The 25,348-nt window shown below is 46.1% G+C and overlaps 4 long non-coding RNA genes across 10 annotated transcripts; 2 read left to right on the forward strand and 2 right to left on the reverse strand.

The window, feature by feature from the left end:
- Window positions 1-5,789: 5,789 nt before the first annotated feature.
- Window positions 5,790-11,372, reverse strand: LOC119300061. Of its 5 annotated transcripts, none has more exons than XR_005146378.1 (8): window positions 10,914-11,372; window positions 9,791-9,829; window positions 9,338-9,445; window positions 7,814-8,055; window positions 7,474-7,698; window positions 6,604-6,705; window positions 6,221-6,363; window positions 5,790-6,129 (listed from the first exon to the last, which is right to left on the reverse strand). It is a non-coding gene; the product is annotated as an uncharacterized LOC119300061 (long non-coding RNA). The 5 variants fall into 5 exon arrangements; XR_005146375.1 differs by having other exon boundaries at window positions 8,393-9,445; XR_005146376.1 differs by having other exon boundaries at window positions 7,814-7,884; window positions 8,014-9,445.
- Window positions 11,373-11,481: 109 nt separating this feature from the next.
- Window positions 11,482-12,797, reverse strand: LOC119297080. The gene is made up of 4 exons (XR_005145515.1): window positions 12,523-12,797; window positions 12,381-12,437; window positions 12,222-12,278; window positions 11,482-12,119 (listed from the first exon to the last, which is right to left on the reverse strand). It is a non-coding gene; the product is annotated as an uncharacterized LOC119297080 (long non-coding RNA).
- A 2,545-nt stretch (window positions 12,798-15,342) lies between these two features.
- LOC119300066 lies at window positions 15,343-17,914 on the forward strand. Of its 2 annotated transcripts, XR_005146380.1 has the most exons (4): window positions 15,343-15,862; window positions 15,973-16,012; window positions 16,174-16,801; window positions 17,673-17,914. It is a non-coding gene; the product is annotated as an uncharacterized LOC119300066 (long non-coding RNA). The 2 variants fall into 2 exon arrangements; XR_005146379.1 differs by lacking the exon at window positions 17,673-17,914 and having other exon boundaries at window positions 16,174-17,021.
- Window positions 17,915-21,676: 3,762 nt separating this feature from the next.
- LOC119297081 lies at window positions 21,677-23,469 on the forward strand. 2 transcript variants are annotated; one of them, XR_005145516.1, is made up of 3 exons: window positions 21,677-21,942; window positions 22,363-22,538; window positions 23,096-23,469. It is a non-coding gene; the product is annotated as an uncharacterized LOC119297081 (long non-coding RNA). The 2 variants fall into 2 exon arrangements; XR_005145517.1 differs by having other exon boundaries at window positions 23,122-23,469.
- Window positions 23,470-25,348: the final 1,879 nt, after the last annotated feature.

Consider the following 25,348-nt stretch of genomic DNA (forward strand, 5'->3'; position numbering starts at 1 on the left):
ATAGGTACAGAAGCTATACATAGTCTAACACCCTCCCTCAATCTTAGCCACTTTCTAAAGAACTGAGAAGGGTAAGATTGCGCCTACAAGCCTCAAACTGTGGCAGCGGTAAAGGCTTAGTGAAGATGTCTGCAAGTTGATCCTTAGATGAGATAAACTTGATCTGGAGTTGCTTCTGTGATACACGTTCCCGTACAAAGTGATAGTCAACTTCAATGTGTTTCATTCGGGCATGAAATACTGGATTTGCAGAAAGGTATGTAGCACCGATGTTATCACACCAAAGAATAGGAGGCTGTGGTTGAGACAAACCCAACTCCTGAAGCAAAGACTGCACCCAAATAATCTCTGCAGTAGCATTAGCCACAGCCTTGTACTCAGCTTCAGTACTGCTACGTGACACAGTAGCCTGTTTCCGAGCACTCCAGGCGATCAAATTAGAGCCAAAGAATACTGCATAACCCCCCGTGGATCGCTTGTCATCTGGGCTACCAGCCCAATCTGCATCAGAGAAGGCCGAAAGGACCCGAGAGGAAGTCGGCCGAATATGCATACCAAATGTCAGGGTGAACTGAACATAACGAAGAATGCGTTTAACAGCAGCCCAATGAGTATCTCTGGGAGCCTGAAGATACTGACAAACCCTGTTAACAGCATAAGAGATATCTGGTCTCGTGATCGTCAAGTACTGAAGTCCACCAACAATGCTCCTGTACTCTGTGGCATCCGCAGGAGACAAAAGCTCACCATCAACAGTTGTTATCTTGTCGGTAGACGACATGGGTGTGGTGGTCGGTTTGCACTTCAGCATGCCAGCTCTCTGTAACAACTCCAAGGAGTACTTCTTCTGCGTAAGGACAAGACCAGTAGCACGAGAAGTGACCTCAACTCCAAGAAAGTAGTGAAGCTTCCCAAGATCTTTGACCGCAAAATCAGCACCAAGAGAGGAGACAAGAGCATCAGCAGCATACTGAGAAGAGCTGACAAGGATAATATCATCGACATATACCAAAAGATACATAGTGACTTCTGGCTTCTGTAGAAGAAATAACGAAGTGTCAGCAGTAGACGGCACAAACCCATGAGCACAAAGGGCAGAGGCAAGGCGGGCATGCCCGGCACGAGGAGCTTGCTTCAAACCATATAGTGCTTTGGAAAGACGACAGATATAGTCAGGACGATCAGGATCAGAGAAACCAGGCGGCTGTTTCATATAAACCTCTTCCTCCAAAAATCCATGTAGAAAAGCATTCTGCACATCAAGTTGACGAAGTGACCAACCACGAGAAACAGCAATGGAGAGAAGAAGCCGAATAGTGGTAGGCTTGACGACAGGACTGAAGGTGTCCTCATAGTCAAGACCATGACGCTGCCGAAAACCGCGAGCAACAAGTCGCGCTTTGTAACGCTCAATAGATCCATCCGAATGCTTCTTCACTTTGAATACCCATTTTGAGTCAATAACATTTACCCGTGGTGGTGGAGGAACGAGAGTCCATGTCTTGTTACGAAGAAGAGCATGAAACTCCTGCTCCATAGCCTCTCGCCAATGTGGAATGCGCAGGGCAGCCTGATATGAGCGAGGCTCAGAAGATGGATCCGCAACAGCAGCAGCCAAACAAGCAGCCAACCAAGCAACCGTACCATCCTTACGTTCCTTAGGTTTGAAAATGCCACTGCGACTGCGTGTATGTGGTCGGGACACAGGAACCACCGAGGTCGACGGAGCAGCCTGCAACGGGCTGGAGGACGGCGACGTTGACGAGTCAGCCGGTGACGAGGAGCCAGTCACGGTAGCCTCGGACTCGGTTGGCGAAGAAGGCCGACCCACCGGCAAAACCGGCAGAGCAGACGAAGCAGCTGGCGACTCCGGCATCACAGACCGGGCCGATGGCGAGCTCGGCATAGTGGGCCATGGCGCGGCCGGTGTCGCAGGCCGATCCGCTGATGAAGGCGACGTGAGGACCCGAGCCGCGGGCGAAGACGGCGTGACGGGCCGAGCCGCAGGCGAAGACGGCGTGACGGGCCGAGCCGCGGGCGACTCGGCGGCCGCTGGCGAAACGGACCGAGCAGTGGAGATGCTCGGCGCGACGGGCTCGTCGGGTGACCATGCATGGGCACGCGAATCGATGCCATGCAACATAGGGCGATCGACGTGCCCACCAGAAGACGACGATGATGATGGTGAATCCTCCAACAGCTCCAAACGAGCTCCACGTCCGGTTCCTGCACCATGGTTAGGTAACAGCAAAGGAGAGTATGCAACATCATCAAATTGGTCAGAAGCAACAGAGGACGAATGCAGGGATGGTGGTTCGACAGTGGACACAGGAAGGTTGGCAAAGGGAAAAACATGCTCATCAAACACGACGTCCCGAGATATATAGACACGATTAGTGGGAACATGAAGACATTTGTAACCTTTATGAAGAGAGCTATAGCCAAGAAAAACACACTTCTTAGAACGAAACTCAAGCTTGTGCTTGTTATATGGACGAAGATGCGGCCAACAAGCACACCCAAATACCTTGAGAAAGGTATAATCAGGTTGTTCATTAAGGAGAACCTCAATGGGAGTCTTCATGTTTAAAACACGAGTAGGAGTACGGTTGATGAGAAAGCATGCAGTGGTGAAAGCATCACTCCAAAACCGAGGAACAGATGCATGGGCCAAAAGAGTAAGACCAGCTTCAACAATATGACGATGCTTACGTTCGACTGAACCATTCTGCTGATGTGTATGTGGACATGCTAAACGATGAGCTATCCCAAGCGACTGAAAGAAAGAGTTGAGGTTGCGATACTCGCCCCCCCCCAGTCTGACTGGACATGAACAATTTTGTGCTTGAGAAGACGTTCAACATGTTTTTGAAACTGAACAAAAATATCAAACACATCAGATTTGCGTTTAATAAGGTAAAGCCAGGTAAAGCGACTATAAGCATCAACGAAACTGATATAGTAATTATGACCACTGACAGAAGTCTGAGCAGGACCCCATACATCTGAAAACACAAGTTCTAAAGGATGTTTCGCCTCACGACTAGACTCTGAAAAAGGAAGTTGATGACTCTTCCCCTGCTGACAAGCATCACACACTGCTACATCTTTATGACTAGACAAACTAGGAAGCTCATGACGACGCAAAATATGACGGACAATAGGTGTGGCCGGGTGACCAAGACGAGCATGCCACTGTGACGGAGAGACCCGAACTCCACTGAAAACACGAGCGACACCAGGATGCTCCAGACGGTAGAGGCCCTGGCACAACCGCCCACTAAGAAGAATGTCCCTCGTGGCCCGATCCTTAATAAAAAGATCAAAAGGGTGAGATTCACAAAGCACATTATTATCACGTGTGAGTTTAGGAACTGAAAGAAGATTACGGGTCACAAATGGAACTCGAAGAACATTGCGAAGCTGAAGACTCCTATTGGCATGTCTAGTGAGAAGGGATGCTTGACCAATATGAGAGATGTGCATACCTGCTCCATTGGCGGTGTGGATCTTGTCGGAGCCATGATAGGGTTCATGAGTGTGAAGCTTCCCCATCTCGCTGGTTAGATGCTCTGTCGCCCCAGAGTCCATGTACCAGTGTGGATCGATGGAGTAGGACTGAGTGTGTCCCTGTTGCTTCTGCGGCGCGGGACGATCAGCCATGGCGACCTGACGGGCATTGTTGCGTGTATCTTTGCCGTCATTGCCAAGACCAAGGAAGCTTCGCTGGAAGTGCTTATGACACTTGGAGGCCCAGTGCCCATCGCGGCCACAAAGCTGACACACACGTGGACCGCCAGCCCCCGGTAAGGTCGCAGTAGGTGGGGGGGCCGAGGCGGGCGACGGTGGCAGCCCCAAGGGAGACCGGGGTGATGAAGAAGAGCGGCCACCCTTGGTGGCGGCGTTGGCCGAGAGGGAGCCAGTGCCCCTGGTGCGGCGAGTCTCGACCCGTTGCTCAGTGAGAAGGAGCCGAGAGAAAACCTCGTGTGCCAGCATGGGTGTCGAGTTGCCCCGCTCGTTGATGATCTCGACTAAGGCATCATACTCCTCATCAAGACCATTGACAATAAACGAGTTGAACTCGGAGTCGGTGAGGGGCTGTCCAATGGAGGCCAATGTGTCGGCGAGGCCCTTGACCTTGTTGTAGAACTCAGTGGCAGTGGAGTCAAACTTCTGACACTCTCCAAGCTGACGACGGAGTGCAGAGACACGAGCCTGGGACTGCGCTGCAAAGGTGCGCTCAAGGATGGTCCAGGCCTCACGGGACGTCTTCGCGAAGACAACAAGGCCGGCAACTGCCGGCGAGAGTGACCCCTGGATGGAGGAGAGGTTCGCCTGGTCCTGCCCCGTCCAGACGCGATGGGCCGGATTGTAGACCGGACCGTGCACGCTGTCTACCAGCGCGGGTGGGCAGGGAAGTGATCCGTCGACGTAGCCTAGCAGGTAGTGACTCCCCAAGAGCGGGAGAACCTGCGCACGCCAGAAGATGTAGTTGTCGGCGGAGAGCTTGATGGTGATGAGATGACCGAAGTGAAACGGCGGCGGCGAAGACGATCCCATCGAGGAGGCTGCCTGGGGTGCAAACACCATGGAGGCAGCCGGAGGCACCGAAGCCGATGCGGGAGGAGGCGGGAACGCAGCCAGGGAGGGCGCCGCAAAGCTCGCGGCCGGTGCGGACGCCGCAAGGCCCGCGGCCGGGGCGGACGCCGCCAACCCCGCCAGCGGGGCAGTGTGATCCGCTTGCGGCAGGAGCGGCGGGACGACGCCTGCGGAGTCCGCAGCGGACGGCGGCGCCGCGGTGTGGACCACGAGGTCACGCCCAAGCGAGGGCGCCGGCGGCGTGGAGAAGACGGAGCCGATGCTCCTTGTCCCGATCGGAGCCGGAACAGAGACGGCATCGAGCGGGAGGTTGAGCAGAGCCGCAAGAGAGGCCGGGAGGAAGCCCGCAGCAGTGGAACCGGTGGTGGCGGCGCTCGACATGGCGGCGGCGCGATCGGTGGCGCGGCGGCGGCGGTGAAGGGGGCGGCGGCTGCGGCGGCGGTGCGGGTATTAGGGTTTAAAAGCGGAAGCGATCGTAACCTAGCGTGATACCATGTAAGACAATAAGTTTTTGGGGAACCAGCACAACCCTCTAGGGGTGGCTTATCTCATTATATATAATGGTTGTGTTATAATATGTACCATATACGTACATAGATACAGAAGCTATACATAGTCTAACAGGCAACGATCTGCCGACGGCGAGGCAACGTGGAGCGATGGAGGTAGTGGTATGCCATGTTCCTACAATCCTATGGTAAGCATGTGTTGATCTCGCCGGCACGGAGCCGCCGTGGACTGTTCGCCGGCGCGACGACGAGGAGGCAGATAACAGCCATCACTGGAGCAGCTAAAACCGTGCCCTCTCCAGCCATCAAGCTGGAACTCTCTCCACCCCAAAACTTCCATCAGGTACTTGTGAAAGAATGGCGTTGCATGCTTACGTCGTGGTGTTGATCGACGTCTCTTTGACCTTAGGAGCATGCATGCTCGGAGTGGACGACAGCTTCATCATCTCATCCTATTTTGGTTTGTTCTCTACACGTGTATGTAAGGAGGTGACGGCAAGTACTTGACGGCGGAAGCTTTATCATCTGCTTTTGTTTTATTTTTGTCACTGGATACACACGGTGCGTATCTACTGATGTATGCAATGGTGTAAATCATTCAGGTTTGATATACACTAGATGACCCGGTTGCGCCAATGGCGCAAGAACCGAATTAGAAAGAATGTTAGTAGTGCATAAGTAGGAGATGTTACTGGAAAGATAATGCAATGTGGATTATATTACAAATCATGAAATCAATATCAGAGAACCAAATAATGTCACCACCTCTGTACTAACAACCAACATTTTAGCATAAGCAGTATCACAGGAATGTTTACTTGCACATCAGGAGTATCACAATTACAACTAAAGAGGCATTGTCCTCACTGTTGTCCCTGAGCCCTTCACAAGGAGAGTTCCAAGCCTCGCAACTTCTTCCTCCAGCTCTGCACATAACCCTCAGTTACGAACCTCGTCCCTCAGCAATTAGACTCCGGTAGTTTGCAAACTCCCATTTCCCATTGCAGATTGATTTACATGGCTACTCTCACCAATGAGAGGACCAAGCACAGAAAAGATTCAGAACTTTTGGAAGCAAAATTTATAGAGCTATGAGGTCTCTGAGCACTTACCATGCCTAATCGCATGAATCCAACAAATTTGCCAACTCAAATGCCACAAAGACCAAATGATGGTGTGAGGCAGCTCACCATATGTTATCGACTCTTACAATGATAGATCCATAGATCAGCGAGGATATTCATAAATGCTTCACCTAAGAAGGCCAAGATGCCATACACACAATTAGAGCCAAAACAACACTTGAAGCAGTGGAAATAGCCATCCACTTGCTGGAGGAAATAAATGAAATAACAAGCAAGAAGAAAGCAAAATGATGTCGGCAGTGTATCAAACAATCGTACTGAAATGATCAATACACAAAAAAAGGAAACGATCTCTAGTTGTGAACGCACTGAATTTAGCATATAAATGACATGGTGACTAAAATAATTACCTTAGATCATCTTAGGAAATGTTCCAGCAAAGAAGGCAATGACTTTTCCGTATCACCCATAGCATGATTTTTTCAACTTCAAATCGTATGATACCATGGACTCTGCATATGTTGATAGGACATAATAATTAGCCACAAAAAACAGGGGTACGGATAACACATTGAAAGTAAAAGCAGAGAGCAAATTTAATGCTTACAGCAAAGAATGGGCACAGATAACTTACTGGTTCATCTGCCACTACTTTATTATCTATGAAGAAACTAAAAGTCAAATGTACAACTAAATCAGGAATAAGAACACCATAATAATTAGCCACAAAAAACAGGGGTACGGATAACACATTGAAAGTAAAAGCAGAGAGCAAATTTAATGCTTACAGCAAAGAATGGGCACAGATAACTTACTGGTTCATCTGCCACTACTTTATTATCTATAAAGAAACTAAAAGTCAAATGTACAACTAAATCAGGAATAAGAACACCATAAAACACTGGGCTTGGTCTGCATGCAAACCATTAATCTGATTGGAGATGGAAAATTAACCAATATTGTACCTCATGCATTGGCACGGGTCTCGCCGATCTGAGCCTGGCAACAAAACATACCATCATGTAAAGGAAGGGTTGTAGAAAAATTAAGAGAAGCAGATGCCAAGTAAACAAAAAGCATGTATCTTAGTCATCTCAATCATATTATCCATAGCGCTCCTCTAGGAATGAGCGAGAAAATGATCAAAAATCATATGGCAAAGGAATATCAAGGACATCACAAACAACAACAATAAAGGAAACACTACACATTGCTCTGAAAAAGGTCCCGACCCTGGCGGGCGCGCGTGAAGGGCCGACGTGGTGGCATATCGACTGCACCTGGCAATTGTCTTGCTATTGCTAGCCCTCATCGCCGATGTGCTCCTTCCTTAGTCGCTGCCCTCGAACCTCCTACTTAGCCGGGGAGGGGAGGGTCGCGGGGCGCATGAGCCGTGTGAGATCGGCAGCTGCCATCTCCCACCCATTGAGCCGCCTACTTGACTGGCACCTGCTCCGCCCCTCCTTCGGCCAACAACGTCTAGGTTGAGCACTTCCTCGGAACTACTGATACAGAATTGAAAAACAAAGAATGGAAAATGCCTTATTAGCAACACATGGATACCCCCAGTTTATAGAAGGATAGTAAGCATGGAGATGAGTTCATAGACATGGTGCTCACAAGAAGGGCTGCTGGTGATTCCTATATTCTTCAGCGGAGGAGAAACCAAATTAAGAGAGGATCATCATGTTCTATCTTACTCGAGTGACCAAAAGATGATATAATCATTAATTAATTTGTGCAAGAATAATATTAATAAATTCAATAGTTTAGAAAGAGTGAAGAACAATATTAATCAATAGAAAGAGCGAAGAAATTACCTCCTTCTGTTCAGTAACACCGCCATGTACAAATCATATAACCTGCAGATTTCAAAAGAAAAACTTATGGCCTCATAAAAGTTGTGGCATAGTTCTAAAAAGTTGGATCGTGAGATTCAACTTTTATATAACAAGTAATTTATATAGCAAATTTCACACTCTATATTCTTTCTCATATCTTTTCTTAATGTCCCGTAACTCCATCCATATAGTTTATATAACAAGTATTTTGCACAAAAAATAGTTCACACCCTCAGATCATCACACTCTGTATAGGCAACAACAACTACCAGACGTACGACACAATCTATTCTACTAAACATGTCACGCATGGCTGGTATTCCAAAAGAGAGCAGTCACATGTGAAGAAGGGTCTCACTCAAGGTCATCATGTTGTGTTCTGTTTCTGGCCATCAGTCTCAAGGATTCATGTTCAGACTCCAAATTCCACTTTCTTGTGTATGCACAAAGGACAACTAATTGGACTCTGCATCTATAGTTTTCTGCTTCAACAGGTTAAGAAGATTCATGTCCAGAATCCAAGTCACAGCTTTCTTGCTTATGTAGAAAGAGGGAAAGACAGTAATGCTCCATTGCCTTCTAGATTTATTACATTTAAAAGCTAGATAGTAGAGCCAGTTCCTACAGGTCAAGTAAATTCTATGCAAATAGTGCCCTGTAACCAGTATACATACACAATCAGACAAAAAGAAAAACATGGACATAAAAATTGTTGCACCCATGATTTCTACTGTATTTACAACATCCATCCATTTATCTCTGTATATCCATGAAAGCAAGAGTCATCGTCAAAATGTTTGTCCGTTCAACAAGCGAGCAGTTACTACAACGCTTCTATTGCCCACCCCTACTTAAATGTTTTGAAAAGGTTATGCCATAGGTGGTTCCGGTATGGCCTTTTAATAGGTTAATAAGTCATTTCTCGATAAGTTGATGCTTGCATGGTCTGTCCTGTGCACGGTGGGTTATTAGAAGACAAATATATCAAAATGAAGTGAGTTTTTACATTAACTTTCCTTGTCATAGACCTCGTCCTAGATGAGTAGAGCTTCTGCTCTTAATCACAACAAATAAATCAAAGTAAATATAGTGCTAATCGTTTGTATGTACACTCGCATACTAACAACAGGCCGCAATTACTAAATCCCAAAAATTAGGCCTTTTTTTGCGAAGACCCAAAAATTAGGCTATGACTGAACCGAACTTCCAAACCAACGTCGAGGGTCACAGATATTCTACAAGATGAATTGATGGAAATGGAAACATAAAGTATGCACTGGCAGTAGAACCAAAATTTGCAAACCTGTGACGATGAAAAAAAAACTGAATACAACAAACTATATCTCAGCCATGCCATCTGAAGGTTCTGAACCATCCAAATAAATTTTATACCAAGATAATTGATGCATTCCTGTAAAAGAATAAGATACAGAAAAGGCAGTTAAAAACCCAGGTGCAGGTCTATTTAAAATTCAGGGGCAGGTCTGTTTAAAATTCGGATCAATTCTACATCACTATTTTCCAATTCTACATCACTTGTTTGTGAACCTCCAAGGAAATAGACCTAAACTTTGTGAATCAGTATGTGGTGCATCCCAATATTATTTTTATCAACACGGGGTGCATTGTCAGGTAGTATACCTGAAGTCCAGAATTTAGTTAAGCAATAGAGCACACTTTATATGTATACGTACTTAATAACCAGAGTAGAATGTAAAAAGTCTATGGAAAGGGAGATAACAAACTAATAAAATACCTTGTCATGGCAAGCCTGTAAATACTTCCATAAAGCAACCTGGAACATCAAAATCCAACTATGAAATTCTTAGTGTGACACCTCCTAAAAATATAGTGCAGTTAACGGATCTAAACTAATAAGAAAATAATTTACTACATGCAGAAAAGATATTGTTCCATCATGACATCTTGCCAGTTCTGTCATGAGAAGAAGATGACCAACGAACTGTCAAGGGACTCTGGTTTACCATTACAAAGAGGCAATGGATTCAAAATGAACAATTATAGCATCAAATAGAGCAGAGCATTTGTATTTGTCAGCATAGGACATTGCAAGAGTCAGAAGAATATCATCACACAAGTACTGGAGCATCACAACACCGTCTACAAATAATTCTCATGAACTCTAAGGAAAGAACAAAAATTCTAAAAGAACTAAAAGTTGACTCTTTTGCGCATGTTCACGGAGAATTAGGTTTCCTGCTGACCATGCCTCGTTATATTATATTGCAACAGAAGAATAATAAAGATTTAGGAAATTTAAAATCAAGTATTACCATTCATTTCAACAGAAAACAAATTGTTGGTGAGCCAATATACATGTCTAAAATGTCTGTATAGTATAGATATTAGAGTTTATGTTAAATAGAAACTAGTTTCAGGTTTTTATTTGTCAGCAAAATGCCTAGGATGATCATGCATGTCTTAAAAATAAGAACAAAAATGATCCTATGTAGTTCTTTTATACAGATCAGAATCATAGATATACTCGTGCTTTCCCATTAACTCTCCCAGCTAAAACTCGGTTAATTTGCCCACGTACAACAGTTTTAGAAGGGTCCCGGTCAGCACAGGTTCGTCTCTCGCTCTGTGAGCCTGCTCAAGAATATTAGTCGTCCATCGATTGTGGATGATATCACTACTTGATACCTGCCTTATTAATTAGTTCAAGTCTACATCAACAACCGCTACTTGAGAAGAATTAAACTCTACTATTAGCTTGTGCGTACAATGCACATTCTATTAATGCTACCAACATTTGCTATTAGACTCTTAAATCAGAATTCATGTTTCTATTTTCTAAATCAGAATAATGACCTTGGTATAGCAGAAACAAACACACATGTAGCTAGCTGAATTACCTCACAAATTTATTAGCAAGGTAGTAGCAAAATCTTGAGCTCTTTCCGGTTCTTGCCATGTTTCCACTCTAGCAATCCCTCCCTAGCTACTGCCCAAATCTTCACTGATGCCTGCAAAAAGTGTGCACGTGTGACTGCACTAAGACAATCAAATGAACAAAGTCCGACCAAGAAAACAAAACTTATACCAATAGTTCTTAATTTGCATCCAACCACGGCATGAATGATCTATCGATTCCAAGCATTTCAAAGATGATATTTCTTTTCTCTATTGTCAAGTAAGAACAGCAAACAAGAACACCAAGCGGACCGCATCAACATATCATCAAGGAATACACCACTCCAGGAGTAAAACCATGAACCTACAGGGGTCGCCAAAGAGGCGGTGTGAGAGGAGGAAGGCTCCAGGAAGGAGCAAGACTGCTGCAGCACCCGCGACAACAGTGCACGGTCTGTCAGGGGGCAAACCTTCTTGCGATGGTGACGACCACATCCTTTCTCTGTTCGCACTTCCCATCGGCGGCGGCCCCGTTGGCACTCTCCATCTGCAGCAGATCCATGGCCGGTGAGGCATCGCAGCAATGGCAAAGAGGCAGCTGCGGTGCAGGGAGTCCACACAACTCCACGCACGCGGTGAGCTCCTGCTGCTCGCCGCCCTCCTTCGCACAGCCGATACGAGGCAGCGGCGTAGGATGGAGAAGCTCCCGACCGGCAGCGCTGGGAGGGCACGAGAGCTGCGTCGGCCGCTGGACGTGAAGAAGAGGGTTTCCAAGTAATTTTCTTGTCATACTAAATCCACAGATGTGACAAAACTGCTCGAGTGTATTGAACCTGAATGTACACATGTGTGATTTAACACTAACTTTACTACAGATTTGATTCAGTTCATCAACATGAATTTGGTTGCCACCATACACATCAGCCGGACGATTACCAGATATTTTTTTTTTGACTGGGACGATTACCAGATATTACTATGATTAGCTTTAACAAGGGGACAAACAATTTGTTAGTGGTTAGCTCAACAAGAATCTAAACAATTCATGGCATTTATCTCCTAAGACACATCCAACAGTTGTGAAGAAACAGTTACATCAGGGTGGGGATAGGAACAAGGACTGAGAGAGATGAGGAACATGCCTAGTACAAATCCAGTCTCAGTCCCTTTTTCTCATCGTTGATTACAACCGTTGCCATTACGAACACCTACAAAATATATGTTCTCAACTCCTGAATATCCCACGAGAAATAGCATCAATAAAGAACGATGAAACTGGACTTAAATTCAGAGAGAGAGAGAGAGATCACCTTGTTCTTATCCAAGCTCTTCCTCAAGATTCATCCCCTTATTTTTGTTCCTCAGATCTGCACACATATGTTTAAAAAAACAATAAATCAAAAACTGGGGAGGAAAGAACATGAAACTGGATTTAAATTGAGAGGGATGGAGAGAGAGATATATATCACCTTGTTCTTAGCCAAGCTCTTCCTCAAGATTCATCCCCTTCTTTTTGTTCCTCAGATCTGCACACATATGTTTAGAAAAACAATAAATCGAGGAGTGAAAACTGGGGAGGAAGATAACTCTGGCCGCAGATGGGCAACCTACACTGGGGACATGTGACGACGGCCGGCATCCCCTGGAACTCCGACCTCGCTGCTCCTTCCCTCATGCCCATCGCCCTCATCCTCCCCTGCTCCACGCCCACTGCTTCAGCGATGTGGGCCCGGTCTCTCCAGCCCCTCCACTGCCGTACGCTCCGCACCACCGCCACGAAATCTCCTCCTCCGTGGAGAGCTCCCGCAGGCGCGGCTCCTCCTCCTCTGCATCTCCAAGGTGAGCAAGGAGGCCTGGATGGTGGTCGCCGTCGCCATCGGAGAAGCTCCCCTCCACGCAAGCAGCTAGTGGGCGCCGGCTGGGGGGAGCGACCGGCGAGGCTCTGGCCCAGGTCGGAGAGGCAAGCAGGGGAGCCGGCGTCGAGGAAAGAGGAGATGAGGAGACGAGCGGGGAGAGGGAAGGGGCGGCGTGGGAGAGAGAGGAGGGAGTGAGCGAGGAGATAAGGCTGCTGCGTTACTTTTTCCCTTTTACCCCCCGTTGATCTAGGGCTTGTTGCTTCTGTTACACAGAATTGGACGAGAGCCACGCCATTCTCTTGACCCGACTTGTAACGAGGCCCACTCATCATTCACTGTGGAGACAGTCATGAACGTGAAAAAAACGGACGGCCCACCACACGCCAGCAGCCAAAAGCGGAGCGACAGTAAAAAATCGGGCGGCCGAACGAGCGTGGTGCACGCGGTGGCTTCAGATGGGCGGGTACTCTAGCAGCTTTTATATGTTAGATATGCCCGTCCACAAAAACGGCTGGTGAGTTTGTAGAGATTGGTTTTTAGCTCAGGTATCCCGACACCCTCATGATTCATTGGCGAAATAAATCTGAAACTTCGTGACATAAAAAACGGCTGGTGAGTTTTGTAATTCATGAACAGTAACTTCAAAAAGATAGAAAACAAAATATAAAAAAACTAAAACTTCAATTTTTTGGCGAAATAAATCTGAAACTTCATGACATGAAATATTCTCAATCTTTACAAACTTGCAAGTTTGATGCATAAATTCACGGGCAGATTTCTTTTTAAGTTTGATGCAGAAAAAACATTCGAATAAGATGGAAGATTGATTTGGACTTCACTTTTATTCGCATTTGAGGGGACGGAAAAATAAGAAGAAACCGAGAAGGAGAGATGATTCGAGCCTAGGCCATTGAGTGCTTTGTGTTGAAGTAGAAGGTGTGGGCCTGCTTGGGGTAGGGGAGGGATTGATGCATACTTATGGGCTTACAATTATGTGACATTTTCTTCCGTTGCAACGCACGGGCATATTTCTTATATAATAATAATAATCTTTCCCTAATCTCTCCCTAATAATAAAGCACGGATTGGGTCTCCGGGTTCACCGTCGTGGTGTTTTTACAGAAAGGACCCTATGGTTTTTAGGAATTAAACCCGCTGTCCCTGTTTTAGTGATTCTGGAAAAAAACGTTCCGTTTTCATAAGAAAAAACTACATATGTATGAATTGAACCCGCGAATCCTGTTTCCTTTTATCCAGATGCCCGCTCCGTTTGTAGACGCGGCGGATCAGGAGAAGTGAAGGGCGCGCCCTTGCCGGCGGACGGCTACAGCTGCGGCGGAGCAGGAGAAGTGAAGGGCGCGCCCCTGCCGGCGGATGGCTACAGCCGCGGCGGAGTAGAAGGGGCGCCAGGGGGAGCGGCAGGAGACCCCACGCCGGAGTAGAAGGAGCATCAGGGGGCGCGGCAGGAAGCCCCACGACGGAGTAGAAGGAGCGGCAGGAGGTACCACGGAGGTGGTGCTTGGGGCTCCGACGAACAAAGGCGAGCAGTGATAGAGGAGAAGATCCGCGGCGATGCTCTGAAGGCCATCAGCCATGGCAGTTGTGGCTGTGCGCGCACGCAAGCGGCTGCGCACGACACGTCGGTGTGAGAAATCGGCAAGCCTTTTCCCACATCGTTCAATTGATTATCTAAGATCAGATAGAACGAGCCTTCCACAAGGACAGTGGCGCATCGAGAGGATGGTGGACAGTGGCGCATCGCCGGCGCGGATGAGGAGATTGGAGCAGAGAGGGTGGAGATGGAGCCGTGCGGGGCTGGAGAAGGAGATTGGAGAAGAGAGGATGGTGGACAGTGGCGCATCGCCGGCGCGGATGAGGAGATTTGAGAAGATAGGATAGAGCCGTGCGGGGCTAGAGAAGGAGATTGGAGAAAGAGGATGGAGCTGTGCGTGCGCTGGAACGGTCGGCGAAGAGAACGGAGTAGTGGGTGCACGGCTGGAACACAGGCGGGCCAGCTCGTGTGGGCGCTGGATGATGGAGTCATGGAGAAGAGAGGATGAGCCGTGATGGATGTGGATAAGGTCACGGGAGGAGAAAGATGGAGGCGGTGAGGCACGTACTCCTCAAAAGGATCTCTCTCGGGGTGGGGTGGGGATTGAATGCATGTTGCAACTGCTCCTTTCTTTTTCTTTTTTTTACGGGTGTTGCAACTGCTCCTACGTGCACGCACTGGCTAAATCAACTCGATCCATGAAAATATAGAAAGTATGGACGCAGATGCATCTAAGTGTATTCTTAAATGCCAACTTTTTATCACGTTGCAAACAAGTTGCGTTTGACAAAAAATTCCCATGATGCACTATGCTTAGATATAACATTTAGTTTTCTCCCGTTGCAACGCACAGGTATTTGTGCTAGTTCTAACTAAATTTAAAGCACGGATTGACTCCGTGGGTTCACCGTCACAATACGTTTTTCTTTATGTGAATTTACGCTTTCAGTTTAAATTTAAAACATATTCAAGGTGGTATTAAATTTAATGTGCGACGAAAAATCGGTTCGCTGGACAAAAAAATACATGTACACATCCGCCTCCTCGCCTCGACTTGGCCAGGCCGAACCAAATCCCCCTAGCCGCCGCCGCCGACCTCAACCCGCCCGCGGCCACGGCCGCACCTCTGCCCGCTCGCCTCCAGTACGATGGCGTCGGAGGCTAGGTCCGGGGGCGCGCGGCGGATTCCACCTCAGCCGAGGGACGACAACGCGGCGGCCTCCCCGTCAGTCGCCATCGGCGTTGCCAAATCGAAGGCGTAGGCACGGGTGGCTGCGTCTCCGCCGTCAGCGAGGTCCTATGCCAGCCGTGCCGAGGCGGAGAGCACAGCGGCGGCGGTGAGGGAGAAGGAGGTGTGCTGGCGGAGGAGCTGGAGAAGCCGCGGGAGCGGCGGGGCCGGCTGCGGGCCGCGAGGCAGGTCACGGAGAGGGTGCTGGCGGAGGCGGACGAGGCGCCGCGGCGGGAGATGCGGGAGTGGGAGTCCAGGGCGGACGAGCAGCGCCGGGTCGTGGCAGACCTGATGCGCCTCATCGGTATGCCGGAGGTACGGTTCCGTTTGTTTCTATTCTGTTTGGTAGATGCTCTGGCGCTTGATTCTAAATGTCTGTGGGGTGCTGATCATGGCGGCGGCTGGTCTATGTTCCACTGGAATAGCTGAGATCCCGGGAGAAGAGAAAGAGGAAACAGGGGACCGGTAAATGCTCTCTACTCATCGCTTTTTGTTTTTCTGGCTGGTTGGCAAAAATGTGTCTGGATCTCACGTTTTCTGCTCAAATTCATCGAGAAATCTAAACTCTGCACTTTGATTAGTCGATGGACGAAATGCTTGATTTTGATCTGTCCTTCATGTTTCAGGGTCCGGTCACAGTGGCTTCAACACTACGAGAGGAAGAAGCTGGAGCATATCTCACCGATAAGGAATCGCTGGCGACACCGACAAGAGAAATTATGGCAGCAGCAATCGAAAGCAGCAGCTCTTGATCCCTTTCTTTGCCACATTGGCCTGGTCCAAACTTTTAGGCTTACAAATGAAATCAAATGGCTTGTTTGGTATCTGCTTGCGTCCATACATGATATATGATGGTTTTGAATGTTCAGCATAGACAACTTATTTGAATCGCCGCGTCTAGACATGATTTCCTTTTCTGTTGGGAAGAATTATTGTGTGTCTGCTCGATGCAGAACGGCGACGGCGGGATCCAGCGGGCACGGGAGAAGGAGGGATCCGGCGCGGCGGCGCGAAGGTGGAGGCGGGCCTCTGTGGCTGGCAGGGAGAGCTCCAAGGTCATGGCGGGGCTTCGATTTTTCTGGTAGAAAAGAGAGACAGAGGAGGATCCAGGGAGGAGGAGAGGTAGGAGAAGAAGGACGGGAAAGAAGGAAGGGTGCATCACGGGTGCAGCAGTGCGAGGACACTGGTCTTGTGCGTGAGGAGCGCCTCTCCTCGGGAGGGAGCGAGTGAAACTCAAATCCACTTCAGAGCAAGGTACTGTTATAGAACTACAAAGAAGCAAGCTGACTAGATGCACTGCAGTTTTGTCATGCGTTAAACTTCTCAATGGTTGACCATGGAAAATCTGTGTAGTTCTTATTTTCCACATATGTTTCTGGTCTCAAGGAGAATTCTTACTCTTTTTGGAATTACCATCTTTAAACATTGTAGATTCCAATCTCTTGCGTATTTACATCAAAGACTGTTTTTCGAATGCTTATCATGTACTCCCTCCGTTCCGAATTACTTGTCGCAGGTATGGATGTATCTAGATGTATTTTAGTTCTAGATACATCCATTTCTATGACGAGTAATTTGGAACGGAAGGAGTACATACTAAACTCCCTGCCCCCTCCTTCTGTCACATGTGTTGTTCCCTTGTCATCAGTGAGCTCCAGAAAACACAACTACAAGGTACAGAATAGTTGCCACTTAGTTAACATTTTAGTTAAAAGTGTAGACATGTTATTAACACTATAAAGTTGGACAATAAATGAAGTCGACTACATCCGAACGAACTTATCTTGCTTCCAAGAAGAGTAAAATCATCTTTAATAATTTCCCGGGTTTTGCTTATATTCATGTTTCTTAACATGTTTGGAATGTCGTTTCCTCCAAAATGCAGCATTTACCTACCATTTGGAGTACAGGATGCATTTTTTATCAGTTGCTGATTGAAAAAAAAAAACACTTTTCTGATAAAAACGCTACCCTTCAGTTAGAGTTAATTAATTGCCTTCTAGACAAACCTTCAAATATATACAAGTTCTCTGATAAGGTAGTCGTGGGAAGACCATATTTTTGGTTTACATTGTAAATGTTTTCAAGGACCACAAATTTGACTTCCTTTTTTGCTTACTTTCAGCATTTAGGTCCTAAATGAGAAAGTAAGGATGTACTTGAGCAGTTGAGAAGACCCAGTTCCATTATCTCAGAAGCCAGAAGTTTCACATCTAATATCTTTGATTCTAAAATTTGTCTAAGAAAATGGTCATTCTGCTATTAACACCACGATTATGTCTCAATTGTAGATTCTTAATTGCTTAAAATTATTTTATATGTTTGATTCCTTCGGTTCATATTTATTCAAAAACAAAATATTTTCAAGATTGGTAAGTTTGAGGATCAAACTTCAAGCATGCGAATTGATGTGGCATCAAGCTGAGTCTGTTGATACATTGTTGTCCTTTTTCGCTTTGCATAATCAATCTTGTCACTGGAGATGTATGTTAATCCTCTAGCTTTGCTCATTTTATCTTTTGATTTCATCATAGTTGATACAGTATTGCGCCATGCGTTCACAAATACATGGTCATGTGGGTGGATTGTTTCTCCCGTTGCAATGCATGCGCATTTTTTGCTAGCTACTTCTGTTGTAATTGTTTGTTGTCGAAGCATATTGTTTATTCGTTGTTGCATATTGTTGTGATGGAAAGTCAACAATATTTTTGATAATTTCAAAGCAATGTCAGATTGAATAATTTGAACTAGACTTGACTACAACATGCTGATCTCACATGATCGCGCAATTTTTAGTGACTAAAACAGGTGGGCGGGTTACTTTTACTCCCGTTGCAACGCACGTGCCTTTGTGCTAGTTATAATAAAGCACGGATTGACTCCGTGGGTTCACCGCCACAATACGCTTTCTTTCTTGTGAATTTACGCTTTCAGTTTGAATTTCGAAAATTTTTTGGGCCTTGCCCTGAGATCGTCTCACATAGCGCATATGAGCACACATCAAACCACACGTCTCACACGTTTGTGCCAAAAAAACCTTAACTTCCAAATAGTGATTTGATTTTTTTGACTCATCATATTGTGTTGTTCGACTGTATTGGATCGGTTTGCTTCTAATCGATCCATTAACAAACATAACCAACTATAACACTTTCTCATATGTGAGACCGATTAATTTTAATTTGTTCATTTGTTGGAGACGTACTTTAGGGCTAGAGGGACATCAAGCTTGGAGACAATGACTTTGATACTTGCAGTGTATAGAGGCTTCCTTTATAGGACAAAAATGACAACCGTGTATGCTTTTATAAAATTAGTACATGTCTATATGTAGTCTATATTAAACTCTTAAAAAGACATATTTATTTATAAATGAAGGGAGTAGCCATTTTAGTCTTAGTTGCCTTTTAAAAGTCCTTATCTAATTTTAGCATATAATTTTTTTAAAAAAGTATCTCTACTACATCTCCATAACTATTCTTCAGTCTTGGACAACATATTCATTTAGTTGGAGGATGCTGCCATGCGAGGATAATAGTTTTTCACCCGTTGCAACGCACGGGCGTATTTGCTAGTAATAAATCCCTAATATCCTTAATAATAAAGCACGGATTGACTCCGTGGGTTCACCGTCACAATACGCTTCTTTCCGTGAATTTACGCTTTTAATTTTTTTTACCTATATTATTTTCTATATCCGATGTGGTACTAATTTGCTGATCATCAATAGATTTAAGGGTGACGCGTCTGGCCCTGCTGGGCCAAATTCGACCGCGTCCTATTCGTAAAAGTGTGGATTTTTTGTCTATCCTCGAACTCACGGAAGCCTCGGCAGCCCACAAAAGACTCCCGGCTCAAACCGTGTCCCTCTCCCACGTGCCAACATGCCGCCCAATCGTCGTCCTCCGATTGCTGCCTCCGCGTGCGCTCCACGCGATGTCGCCTCCTTCATGCCCCCCTCCGGCCCACGCATCCCGCTCCTCACTCCGGCGAGTACTCCTCAGCCCCCGTTCCCCCGCTCACCTCGCCATGTAGGTTTCGGATATCGAGGCGACCGTGGTGTCCCGTGCCGCCAAGTCCGAGTTGATCTTTGACCGGGAGGCGGAGACCTCCGCGCTCCGGGATAAGGTTGCCGCCCTCGAGGCCACGCTCAGCGGCTCTTCCTTGCCGAGCTGCCGGAAGCTTTGACGGATGCTGCAGTTGCTGCCACTGCCTGGTCACGTATCCAACACCGCTGCCGTGGCATATCCTGAGATTCCCGACGAATAGGACTTGGTGAAAGTCCTAGCCTCCCGTGTCCGTGGAGCAGCAAGGGGGCTTCGACCTTCGATGGACTTGAAGATTTTGCTAGAAGGCACAGCACGCGGGCAGTCGAGGTTGTGGTGATGGCCGAAGCAGCAGCAAGGTGGAGGGAAGCAGCAGGCAGAGGTGGCAGGGGACTCATGGCAGAGGCTGGTCGCAGTGGAGGCCTCTGGCAGGAAGACTCAAGGCGAGCTCGGGCGTGGCAATAGAAAAAGGACCAGCGTCCATGGTGAACACAGGAGCAGGGAGGAAGGAGGAGGCTCGTCGGATTGGTGCGAGCCAGGGGGCTCAAGGAGACCGGGGTCGATGGCAAGGTGTAGGCTACGGCGAGGGGCTCGACAGCTGCAGCCATGGTCCAGGCTCGGGAGCAAGGGCAGCGACGACGCGTCTGGGCATGGCGCAGGCGAGGAGAGAAGGATGGAGAGGAGCCTTCAGGGTTCATCTGAATCATCTCGGCAGCAAAGCTCACATGGCGACGGCGGTGCACCTGGTGTTTGCATGTTGCTCATCCCATGGCCTCCCTCCACGCATATGCTCTCGTGGCCACATGAGCCCCTGGGCGGCGTACATACACGGCGTGCGTGCATGGAGTATGCACCAAGTACAAGTTTGATGGAGTAGCAGCTCCTTGGCTAATCTTTGTCCAAAGTTTCAAAGCAATGATCGGTACGGCAGGTAAAATTTGAAGCACAATGCTAAAGTTTCAAATTTCAGTGATTGGCATGGTAAGCGGACAGGCTTTAAGAGTGCAAGTGGGCTGGAAAAACACAAAACAGTGTGCTAAATATAGTCCCGTGGAGCAGATGAATATTTTACATCCCATGGTTTGCCTCCTAGCTACATCATGTGCGATGCGTGCTGCTTGCTATGGAGGCTCCCTGACATCTGCCACGTGTGGTAATTTTAAAGCAGTTGATATTTTTCTACTTCATTCTTCCTACACTATTTTTTCCCATATAATCCTCTATTTTTGGTCATGATATAGTAGCATAAAATGAAGCTATTTCGATGTGCTCGGGTTAACATCTTGGTTGGTCATAACATAGACATGCATATTTAATAATTTAATTTATCTAATTTAATTGATGACCTGAAAAATAACTGCAATTTGACAATATATTTGGAGTGGTCTATGATGTCCAATTTGATGTGTTAATGTTTTAATAGGATATTGCAAACAGACAATTCTTGCTAATCAACAAAGAGAGTGCATCTTGGTAGTGGTATGTCTGCACAACAATTTTGCATTACAATAAAGATATGGAAAGGTAGAAGCATGCGAATTGGAAGCTACAACTCAACAATGCATTATGGAAGATTAACTCTCAAATACCACACAAACCCTTAAATCTATATCTTATACCCGCTGCAGTGTCGGGCCAAGGGCAAGTCCCTCGGGACGCATGTGCCCTAGGTCGCCTAGCACCATCAGCGATGGTGGCGAAGAAGTGGCGACATGGATGGGTCACCGGGGCATGTGAAGATTATTTCTCCCGTTGCAACGCACGGGCCATTTTGCTAGTATATATAATCTATCCCTAATAGTAAAGCACGGATTGACTTCGTGGGTTCACCGTCAATACGCTTCTTCCCGTGATTTTACGCTTTCAGTTTAAATTTAAAACATATTCGAGGTGGTACTAAATTTTGTCTCTCCAATTGACTCAATTGACCGCTACGTTCTTGGTCGCTTAACTGGGCCGCGATCCAGTTGGCCTTGCCCCGTCTCTCACTGTCGAATAAACGGTTCTCGCTAATTTAACCCGTAGTTATTTTTCTTCGTCAACCCTCTGTGCATGTTTGGCTTTAGATCGAGCGGCGGCGCTCCCGAAGTCCCGATCCAATCGGGACATGTAGGACGACGGCGGCAGGGCTCCGGAAAGTGGGGAACGACGGGGAGGCGGGGAGGCGGCGGACGTCGCGGCGAGGCGGATCAGATCAGGATCCAGCACGGCGGCCGGCGCTCCATGGCCGTGGCGCCTCGGTCTCGTGGGAAGAAGAGACGTGGGAGAGAGAGGAGGTGAGATGGGGAGAAGAGAAGGCAGAGTAAGGACGGCGCGGATTCCGACGGTGGCTCCGGTCGGCGGATCCAGGTATGTGTCCCGATTCCTCTCCTCCTCGTAAAAAACGTATGTCGCATCGTCGCTAACTGCTAGAGATGCCCTTCATAAGTTCATCCTGTGGCCAACAACAACCCCCAGATCGCGTGAGAGTTCAGTGGCATGGGCATGCTCTCCCCTGATTGATTTTGTATCAAAGATTTTGTTGTGGCGTGTGGGCAGCACCCATGAGTGTTGGAAGTACATGTTCTATATACATAACAACTTCTCTGGTGACTTACTCATCTAATGGTCAGATACAATTTTAGCAACAGTGAATAGCCGCCTGATAGTTTTGTTATCTGCTTCTGAATGTTCATAATGTGTAAAATGAATCAATTTTACTATGATTTTACTTGAGAAGTTGAATCTGCAAAGTCTTGAGAACATTGACTATATACTCCAACACTGCAGGCCAACTCTTGATGGATTTCCAATGTGCTGCTGGCCTCCGAATTTTTTTTGTCGTGTAGCCGCTCCCCATCTCAGCGTGTGCTATCCACGGAAGCCGGCTCCTCCACTCAGGCCCTCTTCTGCAACGCCGACGAGGACGCTAATTCGTTTGAACCGATCTTCACGACCACGTGCAGGTATACACATGTGCTCCCCTGCCACCCCTGCACTGATTTAAGGCGAAATCCAATTGGGAGTTATTGATAGGCACCAATGTATTCTTGGTTCAGTTCCCCTGTCTTGAATTACGTTGATCCTTTTGGTAAGATCAAACTGAACATGCTGAACATCACTTGCCCAAACAAGTTGAACACCTTGCTACATTATTGCCCAATTTTGTAAAATTGATCATAGCACTCCTGCTATCATGTCATGTTTGCTAATACTTATTGAGCCATAAAACAGTGTTTTCTGTTTATAAGCTAGCCCTTCTTATTATGTTTCAAAAGATCGACAGTACCCATTACATTACTACAGTACAGTGTAATATGAGAAACTGAGTTTTGGTTGCCAAGCAAATGTTTGTGCTAATTCCCACAAGAAATTTGTGTTTGAAGAATTATTACTTTATCAGGGAAATATCTTTTATATGGCTTCATGAAATCAGGAAATTGATTAAGCGGCATAGGAAATTGATTTAGCACTACCTCATTAAACATGAAGACTTATTCTTGATTTCGTGTTGATGTTCCAGCTGGAATTTTTTTCATATAACATCAGGGATGTAGGATGATTGGGTGAACAAGCTTCATGTGAAACATCCAGATCCCGGTGGCGGTGCCTCCGTTCAGCATCCCATGCGGCGACGTCCTCCGGTATAATGGCAAACACCGGTAGGGGAGAGAGCAGAGCGGGAGGGGTATTGGGTCCATACCATTGTGGGCATTGCCAGTGCCATGATTGTGGTTAATACCCACAGGAGATTCTATTCCTGTGAGCGGATTAAACAGAGTTGAGTAAACATCATCCATAGGAGATACATGTGCTAATTAAGTTTAGAGGAGAAAGTGGTTCTTTATTCTTGTAATTTTGGTGCAGATGTCATACAGGGGGCAGAGAACAATAGTCTTTTGGGAATGCCTGTTAACTTTTTGGAGCTACCAGGTAAATTTTGGTATGAATTTATGTTAGTTCTACCTTTCCATGATGTTTAATTGTTCGGTTCTTAAGGGTTTGTAAGAGGAGATGGATTTTGACTACTCTATTTCGGAAGCCACGGATCTGCAGATGAAAAATAAAAGAGTGTGCATGGTGTTTTTTTTCTTACAGAATACTTTTATATGCCATGTTCTATTTTGCTTCAGGTTTAGGACTATTTGGTCTGCTACAAAATCCATGTTTTCAACTGCAAAATTTTAGTTTTATTATTATTATCATATTTACTATTTTTTGGTAGTAATATATAACACGGCGCTGGTGAAAAGCCTACTGAAAAGATTAATTAGTCAATAATGTTGTCTTAAGAACAGTAGTATTTGGCTTGAAGTATAGGCACTGTCAATTTTTTTTTATGTTCACCACTATTGCCATGTGCTCCTATTTGTTGGTTTTTCCTATGGCAGTTTGGAGCAAGTGATTGGCCTATAAACTAATTAATATTCAAGCTTTCTGAGAATTTTTTACTACGAGATAAGTAGATTATCATTTAACCCACAGCGAAGATAAAAGTAGATTATGGTGACCGAGCTGAGCACACGCTGATTTAGTGCTTCGACCCTTCATGTTTATGATTCACTAATTCTGGTCCTTCCATTACTATTGAACTAAATTCAAAGTTGTTGCTATGTCAATTCGGTTGCCTGCTTGCCATAGTTTATCTCCCTATTTTGTGCCCTGTTGATTAGCTAATTGGCATGAGAAAGAAACATTATGCATCTACATGTATCTTATCTCTCTGAAGTCATAAAATTGTAGTGAGATGCAGTGCCCACGAAATTGGCATGTTTAAATATAAAATTGTTTCCTTTAATGATGGATGAGACCTTTTAGCTTAGCTGACATGTTTTTTGAATCACACACACACACACACACACACACACACACACACACATATATATCATAGCTTTGTGAAACGGACTTACAATGCTTTATGTTTTTAGTCCTAGAGTTATACACGAGCGTTCATTTTGCATCCAACGATGAATATCATTGTTAGATCAAAGGAGACTTTCTGAACAGAGGCGTTTTTCAGAAAAGCAAAAAGAAAATGACAGACAATCTATTCCAAGAAAAAACTACTCTTTCCATAAAAACAGATGAAGAACGCTAAGGTGGCTTCTTCACGTCTGAACTTCATGCTACGTATAAAGAACTAATCAGTTTAACCTTATTATCGATGTATATTAAAATTAGATACAAAAATGGTGCATAATAATGGGATAAAAAGCAGGTCATGCCCTTTTCCGCCCGGTGCAACGCACGGGCATTTGTACTAGTATAATCTATCCCTAATAATAAAGCACGAATTGACTCCGTGGGTTCACCGTCACAATACGCTTCTTTTCATGAATTTACGCTTTCTGTAAATTTTGTAATTTTGTCCGTTTGCATACAATCCACGTTTTCTTCGTTGGTTGGTCCGGTCCGTCGCAAACCTTCCTATGTCAAGTGCTTGGGCCACATCGCCACATTGGGCCTCAGCCCGCTATCAGACTGTTGTGAAAATAAAGAAGGTGGAGAAAAATAATTGCTCACAGGGGATCGAGCTCACGACCTCCACTTCAATGTTGAGCGCTGCCACCAATTGAGACAAGTCTTGTTCACATGTAAAAGTAGAGAGGATATGTATACATAGCGACCATGCTTCCCAAAAAGAAGGAATTACGGGAGAAGAGGAATTATATATATACGGAGAAATTAAAAAGTAGAATTAAATCGGGCGCTCATATATGGAAGGAATGAAAGGGAAAATTATGGGGAGAGAGATGGTTTGCTGAAATTAATGGGA

Source organism: Triticum dicoccoides, chromosome 5A (genome assembly GCF_002162155.2).
Source record: "Triticum dicoccoides isolate Atlit2015 ecotype Zavitan chromosome 5A, WEW_v2.0, whole genome shotgun sequence".
Lineage (NCBI taxonomy): Eukaryota > Viridiplantae > Streptophyta > Magnoliopsida > Poales > Poaceae > Triticum > Triticum dicoccoides.